This window comes from Nelumbo lutea, chromosome 1 (assembly GCF_056320005.1).
Source record: "Nelumbo lutea isolate HS-2025 chromosome 1, American lotus-T2T, whole genome shotgun sequence".
Classification (NCBI taxonomy): Eukaryota; Viridiplantae; Streptophyta; class Magnoliopsida; order Proteales; family Nelumbonaceae; genus Nelumbo; species Nelumbo lutea.
This window is the reverse complement of record NC_142684.1, coordinates 27,892,118-27,902,237: the sequence shown is the minus strand read 5'-3', so window position 1 is coordinate 27,902,237 and position 10,120 is coordinate 27,892,118. Positions and strand designations below refer to the sequence as shown.

General features: G+C 37.8%; 1 pseudogene; it reads right to left on the bottom strand.

Moving 5' to 3' along the window:
• Positions 1–2,432: 2,432 nt before the first annotated feature.
• On the bottom strand, positions 2,433–3,203 carry LOC148874084 (deoxyuridine 5'-triphosphate nucleotidohydrolase-like; annotated as a pseudogene).
• Positions 3,204–10,120: the final 6,917 nt, after the last annotated feature.

Genomic DNA, 10,120 nt, shown 5'->3' with positions numbered 1-10,120 from the left:
TAGTTTTTTTTTTTTTTTGAAAGGGACCAAACAATAATCATCTTTACTCTTTACTCATTGTGAGAAATAAGAACTCGTTATCAAGACTTAAATAAAATGTCTGAAGAAAATGCTATTGGAGATAACTCTTTTTTGGAAAGAACTCTTTACTCTTTGCTCACTGTGAGATTTGATCATCTTCTAGATGAAAAGAACTCTTTACTCTCATCCCATAATGATCAAACATTGTCCGACAATGAAGGACCTCTCCCTGACTGCAAAGTGCAATGTCACACTCTCTAGTCAGATGGGGTGAGTAGAATCTAATTAAAAATCATATCAAATTCGGATGCACCCCCATTAGATCCAATACAAATCTGGCTTTGATTAATGACTAGTAAATACATTTATATATGTTATGCACAAAATATAATAAACCAAATGTCTAAAATATCACACAGTTTTCAAATTTACTTTGTGGAATTGTAATATATTATAAGTTTCGGGGGTATACAAGGAAATTCATTTCCTCAAATCTCAATCTTTAACTACCCTAAAACGTTCTTGAATGGTTTTGGATAAGATGGCGGCTCTGGGCTTTTTAGAGAAAGGGGAAGTGAAGGTCTGTGTTTTAGTTGCATGCTTGAGGGTGTTCATTAAAGGTTTAGGGGTTAGAGATATAGAGTGCAATTGATGCAAATGTCTAGTAGAAGAGATTGAGGAAGTTCATCCTAGTTGCTCTAAGTTACAGAGTTGGTTAGTTAGGAATAGTTTTATGGGATCTAAGTTTGCAGTAAGGAAGCTTGCTGGTAACCATTTTGTTCATTCCAGCTTCAAAGATGGAGGCACTAAAAATCTTAGAGAAAATCGCATTTAGAGTAAACGGCCAGAAGTTGATGTCCAACAATGGAACCCAACCCGAAATAAAGGAAGATTTTTGAAAGGGGCTTCTAGAATACTTTGGAGTAGTGGTTCAAGGCCTTGACTCCATATTTGACTCTGGCTTTTGTAGCTACAAATTGGTGACAATGGATGGAGAGCTAGTTCAATTGAGGGCAGCTTTGGTGGAGGATATGTAATTTTATAAACATGTCCCCTTCAAGATCAATTTCTAGGGAAGGAAAAGAAGCTTTAAGGCTATGCTTGACTTGAAGGGAAAGGAAGGGAAATGTAAGGAAACCTATACAAGATTTGTAAAAGTTTCCCTACAGCACCAAGAACCGATGATGCAAACATACGAGGTTTTTCAATTGGTATCTTGTTATCTAGTCCTTACAATGTTGTAAGCACATTCAATGAGTACTTAGAAAATTTTTTGATACCTATCCCTTAAAATATCCCCTGGGTACTCTTAAAAAAGATTAAAACCACTTTTGACAGTTCTTAGAATTTTTATCAAGTAATGCTCATTCAACGTGTTTACTATATTGTGTCTACTAAATTCGAACCCATTATTATTTGGGTTCAAGTGAAGTTAGTGACACCATGGACCCGAGTCAAGGCGAGATCTGCATAGATGGGCTAATAAGGAAAAATGTGGTAGTGAGGACTCAAGAAATCTTAGGAGTTTGAACAAAAGAGTGGAAAAAGGGCTTAAGAGAAAGTGTTTTATAAGAGGTACTCAAAGTACAAAGTTTGGTACACAGTGGAGTTGGAAAAAAGTGTGGAACCTGACCAATTGGTAGACTCTTCTCCAGTTCTAGAAAGAAACGAATTAGAAGCAATTGTACCAAAGTCGCAAGGCAGGAGAGGAAGGGAAGTAGAGACACCTAGTCTTCCACCAGTTGTAGACTCGAGAGCTCAAGGGCTGGTTCCATTTATAGTAGAAAATCCAAAGTTCTCCAAGTTGATAGACAAGTGCATGGAGAGAAATGTCGAAGTGGCAAAGTCACTTAGCTTGTTTTTTTGGGGTTGTGAAGGCTTTGCAAGAGTAGCTTTTAGTTGGTTTGAGGAAGATGCTAGAGGAAACAAGGGAAGAAAGTGCTTTTGAAGATAGATGGTTTTCGAAGAGTGGCCATAGGCCTCATTTTTAATCTTCAACATGTTGGAAAATCCAATGACCAAGTGACAAGCCACATGTTGAGGGAGAACAAATTATCTCTATGTTGTACTCTCAAACGAGTTTGGCTTCATTCCAAGCACCCTCAGTCAGGGCATCGTTTGCTCATTTGGAGGATGCGCCAAATCGTGTAAAAGGTTAAAGCATGCGAGGATGCTTCATGTCGTTAATTAAGCAAAATGAGACACTCGTTCTCTCCTCCCCCTCTCTCCCCCCATCCATCAGGCAGCAAACTAACATCCATTACCACCAGCAAGACACCATGTTCACTTCGAGTCACGTACGATATAGCACGATACCTATTCGCCCTAATTCTCCAATGAATCTCAGAAGAGCAAAAATTGAGAGAATATACAACAAAACACCCCATTTAAGAACAAACAAAAGCAATAGATCAAACACTTGTAGACCCAAATTCCTCAGTCCCTTGTAGTTGAATCCAAATCTTCAACCTCCAAAAATTCTGGCGTCATTATCTTTTGAATTAACTAGGCAATCCGATCACCAGCCTTTACTTGAAAAGTGAAATCATAATGGTTGAAAAGAATCACCCCAATAGGAGCTCTATAATCGGCATCCTCCACATCAATTGAATGTTTCCATGCCAGACCCGATCGTAGTTCTACACACATGAAATTGCGGTCATTTTTCGAAAATCAAACCAATGGAATGAGCTAGAAACTTAGAACCCCTGTCTCTTCGGGTATGCTGATGCTCAGATCAATCAGGACCAAGGCTTTCCATTTCTTTGGGACTTTAGTCTCTGCCAAACTAAAACGATGAGAGATTACAGGAAATGACACACCCATTAGACAACAATTTCACGACCACTAAGGATTGTAGTAAATGATTCCAAAAGGAAGCCATTTTGTTACCTAGAAAGATCGTAGCTTGCTGAGAGAGGCGATGCCCTTGAAGGCAAAACAGCTTTTTCTGATAGCCACTTCACCCTCAAAAGAGGGATGTCATGAGAAACTTCAGAAATGCCATTTTAGTCAATCTTCTGAACCTTAAGAGCATGTTCTTTAACCTCTGGACTCCCATTTTGATTATCTTGCTGAGCCATCTTTATCTTGATGGTTGCAAAGCTTATGAGCGTCTCATCTGATTTCAACACACGGGCCGTAGGTGGCACAACCTGCTCAATTTTGTCGTGCCGACCCATGGACCTAAAACCCCATGCCCGACATGGCCCATTCCATCGTGCCGTGCCCAGTAAGGTTTGCATATTGTCATGTCGGGCCAACTCAATTTATTGTCAGGCCGTGAACGGCATGACCCAATTTATAGCTCTATATATGAGAAATGGTCTCTATCTTGATCGCCCATGTATTCCAGAGTTCTTTAAATGGGGGTGGAGTTATTAAGAGAGAAGAGGGTTTGGATGAGAGGAAAGGAATGAATAGGGAATATTCATGTACTAGTGTTTGCATATGTGATTTGCATGTGACAAATATTGTGATGATGATAGTATATAATATATTTCCTAATTTTTGCAACTTTTTTATATTTCTACATCTATAAAAATTATTCTTATTTATCACATTTATTATGGTTCTTTAATATAAAGATATGTCCAAATAAAATTCTTGTAAAGGTAATGAGAATTAATAAAATTCTTATTATTCTTATCTATTATGGTTCATTAATAAAACTAAAAAATTAATAAAATTAATATTTTTTATCAGTTACATTTGTTAGAATTTTATTTGAATTCTCGTTACCATTGCAAGAATTAACTTCTATATGCTAAATCCAACTTCAGTTCCTTCAACCGTTGAAAACCTTATAATAAACTACTATAAAAAATATCACTTACTCTTGCAGATATTTTGCCATCCAATGGTGTGGGTTTTAAGGTAACGTAGATGTAAAAATTAACCCACTAAATGGTGGGAATAAAGAAAATAAAACCATCTCTTACCATAATGAATAAGAACTGAACCAATGAAAATAAGTTAAAAATATTTAAAAAAACAAGAAAATAGTTTAAAGAATAAATTTCTCATCCATTTGAAAGTTGGAAATCTGTTCATGATGGTTAATGTGGCCCAACATTGGCTATTGAGAACAAAAGATGTACTTTATGGTTCTTTTTAATTTAAATAAATGAAAGTGTAAATTGGTAAAACCTCACGTATAATTTTTTTTTATCATTGTTGAATCTCCCTAAAGTTTGGTAAATGCAATCACTTCCAATAACTTTTTGACACAATTGCAAGTAGACCCTTTGTTAGAATCTTTTAACAAAAAGCACAAAAATGTCCAAAATATCCATGTAGGAGTCTGTTCATACAGACGTAGTGCTTCGTCATTGGTTAGCTTTGTAGCCTTGAAAAATATCGGAGAGTTGATAATCAACCATGTCTGCACTCGCTTGACTAATCACATCTACTATTGGACTTGAGAAATTACTAAAGTTGAATGCCCAAGTTAAAGTGCTCCACTTGGATACTTGTTCTGCGTATTCCTTTCGTTCCTCGGTGTACCAGTTCCCAAAGAAAGAAGCAAAAGATTATCGAAATTACGGAAGCTCGAAAAGTCCATAATCCTATCGTTATCTCCTTCATCTGCTAGAAGTTCTTTATATACTTCACTGATGGCAATCCTAGCCTGAAAAACAATTTTCAGAAATTTCACGAGTTTTTGATCTTGTTCAACATCCCTAGCTAGTACTAAGGTGGAAACAAATTCATACCGGATTATTAGCAAATACACAACCATCGATGAGGTTGAATTCAGTTTCTTTCCCTTGGGAACTCTTGATTTTAAAGCCATGGGCAGGCAGAGGTCCCGATGCAGATATCCAACATTCAACCATGGGATTCGCTTCACCTGAACAAGAAAATTATATTTTATTTTGTTTTTAAGGCATTTGGTAAGTTATTTATTCAGGTAAATGCACTATTTATTCATGCTGTTTTATTTTTCATGTAAATAAGGTAATTGCATTATTTATCTATATTCTTTTAGTCATAAAAATCCATTATTATAAGGGACATTTTTGTCCCATTTTAACTTTTCCGTTAAGATGGAAAAGTTATTACTCAATTAGGAGATGGGTATCACTTACCCAGGTAAATGATGCCCAGGAAAATAGACTCCCCCCCCCCCTCTCAAAATCCAGAAAAAGAATGCCCCCTAAGCAATAAATATAACACACACTAGTCAAATTGTTTATGAAATTTCGATAAACTTCAAAATTTTAGCTTTTAATGACCTAAAACAAAAATCCCCAATTTTAGGCTTTGAGCTTTGGGACATAAAAGTGTTAGTGTCTAACTCAAAAGCAAAAACTTATCTAAACTCTAATTGCAGGAAGACTTTGGACTCTATGTAGTTGTAAATTGAAGCTACACAATCCTAGTATGTGATCTGTGAATGTAAAGGAATTTTATGGCTGATCTGAACCATGTTGGAGATGCAATTTGAGGTGTATTTAAACATATTGTCTTTACAACCAAGTTTCAAAGTATTAGTATCATGTATCACATGGGTGAGCTTGGATACAAATACGTATCACGATACACTTTGGGGACATATGGATACAATGAAAAGAAATGTGTACATTAAGTTCATTGGGAACTCTAAGAAATCCCACAAATATATCGATTGAAATAATTATCCTTCATTGTACACCTTTATTCTATATTTTCTCAATAAAAGATCTCGTTAACTACTCTCAAAAAATTAATTATGAATGTCATAAACACATTAGAAATGCAAACTTCCATAGTTTATATAAAGAGATACATTATAATTAACAATACAGAGAGTATAAAAGACCTTGGCCCAATCCCAAAATATCTGGGCTGGGCCAGGACGAGCTGAAAATGATCACCCCAAATCATAAGGTTATGGGCTCCTCTTGTTTTAATTCCTCTTACATGAGTACCAATTAAATTAGGTTGAATCTTCTAATTTATAGGGGTGAATATGGGCGAAGCTTTTGAAAGAGGAAACAAGGGAGGGGAGAAGTCCTCTCGCTAGTGGTCATCATGGGCTAAGCTGGGTTTAACACCAATGGTAAAGCACTAAAGCCTTTGACTTTGGGTTGCACCCCAATCCTACATTAGGCATGGAAAGCTTGTAAGCCCAGCTTTTCACCTAAGCTAAGGCCCAGGCTGGGCTTGCACTCCAAGCCTATATTACAAGCCAAGGCCAATGATAAAGCATTTTTCTGCCTAATGAAAGACGATTTAAGGAATCATGGACCAGGTTGGGGCCAGACATTGAGCCCATGACATCTAATGATAACAATTTAATTATTTAAAAAATATTAATAATATATAATAAATTATATTAGGCTAGCATATAAAATCGATCAATTTTTTTTTTTTTTAATAAAGCCCATACATCACATGGGTTCCCATTAGAAACAACCCTAAAACAAACAAGGAACAACAAGTATCCAACCCAACCCACCAAACCAATTCCTTCATGCAACCCACCTCTAACAATGGTCCATCACAAAAAGCCCAAACAAAGAATAGCTTGTGTACGCAGTAGTTATACCTCTCCCTCCTTTCTTCCTATTCCCCGGAAGGCTCTCAAAAATTGGAACCCAGATTTCCTACTCACTTTTCCAACCCACAAAATTGAACCCCTCATCAACTTTATCAAGAGAAACACTACTATCCTGCTCAAACTCATATTCTTGTCCCCGAAGAGAGATCTGTCCTCTTAGAGTTTTAGACTTCATCTCCTCCCTCTAAAAGCTTCTCTTGAAAAATCTTCACCACGCAAAAAGAATCCAACAACTTAGCCACTTTGAAGACCATTCTCCACATTTTTCTACAAAACCATTTTTAGTTTGTAGTGTTGCTCGTAGGATCCAAGTCCAATGTTTCTCACCCGGTTCAGCGGGGGTGGTTTCACTACCTCCTCTTCTACACTTATTTCTTTACTCAAATGCATATAGAGGTATAAATCAGGCCGTACGACCCCGTGGCCGAGTACTTGTACCAAATCTTTAATCCGACTCTCTTGCAAACTCCTTCGCCAAAATCATATACTTTCGCTTTCTAACCAAATTTAAATGGACTCTAGTTGGGCTTTCAAACACTCCCAAATAGTTGAGGTCAGAACCAAAGTCCAAGCACCAGCTCCTAGCCCATAGGTAAAAACACAGATACTGCAAAGTAAACCGTGCTCCCCACCAAACACGAAAGGATGGTGAACTGCCCCAGCCAATTTCACCTCCAAAGTAGATTTGAACCATTTTAGGGTCTGTTTGGTTTGAGAGAATAGAACCTTGGAATCGGAATTGGAATAGGTCATTCCGTTTCCGGATGTTTGATTGACCAGAATGGGAATGAGTAGGTGGAATGCCATTCTCCCCTATGAGGGAATGGCCATTCCCATCCCCCTCCCCCAGAATGGGAATCACATTCCTGTGATTACATAATAGAGGCTGAGATCTTGGGAGTTCGAAGTTCAAACTTATGCCAATGCAGTTTGGGAATGTGATCCCGGGGCAGGTTTGGGAAGTTTGAATGCAGTTGACAGACGCCATCCACGCTATTTTTGGGAATGTGATCATGATGCCATGGATTTGAGAATGTGATTGCTATTTTTGCTTATGTCCGTGGTTTTGAGTGTTTTTTTTTTTTTTGGCTGGGGGTGTCTCACCTACGAATTCCTCAAAAATCAAGATTGCTCACCACCTAATGTGTACTCATTGTATTTGACACGCAAAACGATTCCAGCCTCTTAATCAACGAAATAGCATCAATCAAAATCCAATTCTGATTCCTATCTGAACCAAACATGTAGGGGGAATAGACCATTCCGATTCCGAGGGATTTCCATTCTGATTCCGATTCTGATTCCAATCATGAACCAAACGGACCCTTAGTTCCCAATGTTCTTTACGGCAATGGTACAACTGCAAGGACCTCTACCACCACCAACCTCTTGCAAGAAACATTCAATCCCAAACCCCCTCTACCTCTACCCTGCCTATCCCTCATCAAATGGAAGCATCCTTGGCGTCTGAGACTTGTTCCTTCCTTGTACCTAGGGGTGGCAATTTTTCACCCAACCCGCTGAACCTACCCAACCTGTCCATTTACTTGGCGGGTTGGAAATGGGTTGATCACCCAACCCATCCATTTAAATGGGTTGGGTCATGGATAACAATTGGGTTAACCATTACAGATATAAGTATTAATACCTTAGTCTTTTTTTTTAATTTTCTTCATTTGAATGAAATAATTTATAATTAATGTATTAATTTTCTATTAATTATTGACTAAATTTAGCTTTTGTCTTGAATCAACACACTTCACCGAATTTGACATAAATCCAAATCAACTAGACCCGAGTCAGGACTAGCTCAACTTAATCCGGTTTGTTTGGATTGACCCAACACAAGTCAATCTGGGTCAACCCGAATCCGAAACGGATCAGGGTGGGATGGTTTGACACCCATTTGCATTACCCAGTTTGGACCACCCGGTCCGACCAATATTCGCACAACCCGTCCTGAATCCAAACTAGTCCGATTTACTTCTCTTGACCCCCTTTTGGGTCCCAAACCTAGGCACAAACTTGATATGGGCTGGTCCAAGTCAATCTACCATTGACTGAACCATTCTGGTCTGGTCCGATGGGACTGATCCAGATCTAAATGGTTCAACAACCCTTGACGTGATTAGCTTGAAGATAATCAAATTTGATAGTTCAAGTTGGTTTGACCGGTTTGAACCTAAGTGGTTCAGTCAAACCCAAAATCTTAACCTAGTCAAATGGCTTCGTCACTTGTGTAAAAATAACATGCATGTAATATGATTTAAACCATCACCACTTATGTAAATAGCATCTACTATTACCACCGAGCTATGACCAACTTACTTGTTACGAAAGAGTTAGTTTATTTTTTAAGTACATAAATATAAGATTAATAGGTTTGGATGGGTTGGATTCGGTTAAAGCAGATTTGGGTTGAACCCAACCCATTTAATTTTATATAACTGGGTCATTAATGGGTTGGCGGGTTAAGTGGGTTGAATTGAAGCTCGATCCAAACCAAACCCAACCTAATCCGCCCAATTTCTACCACTACTTGTACCTCCTCCGGTCACAGCCATCTCTGGAGTTAAGGTCCCGTGCGACATCCTCCTTTCTTATACAATCGCAACCTCGACAATTTCTAACGAAACTTGCTCCGGCTCCACTTCAACCGGGTCCGGATGTAGTAGGCATGTTAGGTAAGCACAATGAGTGAGCATGTAATAACTGTGTGACACATGTCCTAGTTATACGCCTTTCATCCAAACGTTTTTGCTCCGTTAGACCGATATTATCCATTATTTAACTATCTTTATCAAAATAATTAAAAATAAAAATAATGAAAAAGGAAAACCTAAACATGTTGGGAGTTGGGACTCATTTACGTGTTCCTTTTTCGTTGTTTTTTATTTTTAATTATTTTGACAAAGATAATAAAATAATGGATAATTTCTGTCTAACAGAGCAAAAACATTTGGATGAAAGGTGCATTAACTAGGACATGTGTCACACAACTATTACATGCTCACTCATTATGCTTACCTAACGTGCCTACTACATCCCGACTCATTTCAACCATGCCTGTTCGTTTGCTCTGAAGTTTGACATTTGAAAGTGTAATAATTACATTAAGAGGTATATTGGTATTGGTGAACTTTTCTTTCCTCTGAACTCTGAATGCAGAGAATGTTGTTCTGAATTTTGAACTCTGAATTCTGAAAACTATCAAATATCTATTTTGACCCTATATATGAGAGTTTTTATTTAACTTTTTGGGGGTATCATTGAAAAATAAATAATTGTATGATTGCACTTTAAGAGATAAGAGATAAGAGGAAACGAGCAACCAATTTTCTCTTAAAATTAAAAAAATCCTTCAAGAGATAAGAGTTAAGAAGAAACGAACAAACCATTACATTGCCTCCTTGCATCAATGGAATCGGAACCCTCAGCTAAGAATACCCCCCCCCACCCCACCCCACCCCCACACACACCAAGAGCTTAACCACGACCTCCATCTCGATGTTCCACAGTTTGGACTTTGGAAACCCATCTCTACATTTCTGAACA